General features: G+C 42.8%; 1 pseudogene; it reads left to right on the top strand.

The window, feature by feature from the left end:
- The window catches only part of LOC102872696, a 4,358-nt pseudogene extending 3,728 nt beyond the window's left edge, over positions 1-630 (top strand).
- Positions 631-633: the final 3 nt, after the last annotated feature.

Genomic DNA, 633 nt, shown 5'->3' on the forward strand with positions numbered 1-633 from the left:
AAAACCCCAAATCCCTGTAAATGTTCATTAAAACTAATAAAATTTAATAATAAAAAAAAACCAAACAAACAAACAAAAAAGATATTCCCAGAAAAAAAAAAGATCTGATAAGATGATTGGCTTTTCTGAGACAGCCAAGTGTCAGGCCATGAAGAAGGTCTTTGATGATGCATATAAATCCCAGCTGAGTTGTGTGGTTGTGGATGACATTGAGAGACTGCTTGATTATGTTCCTATTGGCCCTCGATTCTCTAATCTCGTGTTACAGGCTCTTCTTGTATTCTTGAAAAGGCACCTCCCCAGGGCCGCAGGCTTCTTATCATTGGGACCACTAGTCGCAAAGACGTCCTTCAGGAGATGGAGATGCTCAGTGCTTTCAGCACCACCATCCATGTGCCCAACATCGCCACAGGAAAGCAGCTATTAGAGGCTCTGGAGCTTTTGGGCAACTTCAAGGACAAGGAACTCACCACAATTGCACAGCAAGTCAAGGGCAAGCAGGTCTGGATTGGCATCAAGAAGTTACTGATGTTGATTGAGATGTCCCTGCAGATGGATCCTGAATACTGTGTGAGAAAATTCTTGGCCCTCTTAAGAGAAGAAGGAGCTAGCCCCTTGGACTTAGATTGAAAA

Source organism: Elephantulus edwardii, unplaced genomic scaffold (assembly GCF_000299155.1).
Source record: "Elephantulus edwardii isolate Elephantulus edwardi_28Jun2011 unplaced genomic scaffold, EleEdw1.0 scaffold00402, whole genome shotgun sequence".
In the NCBI taxonomy this organism is placed as follows: Eukaryota; Metazoa; Chordata; class Mammalia; order Macroscelidea; family Macroscelididae; genus Elephantulus; species Elephantulus edwardii.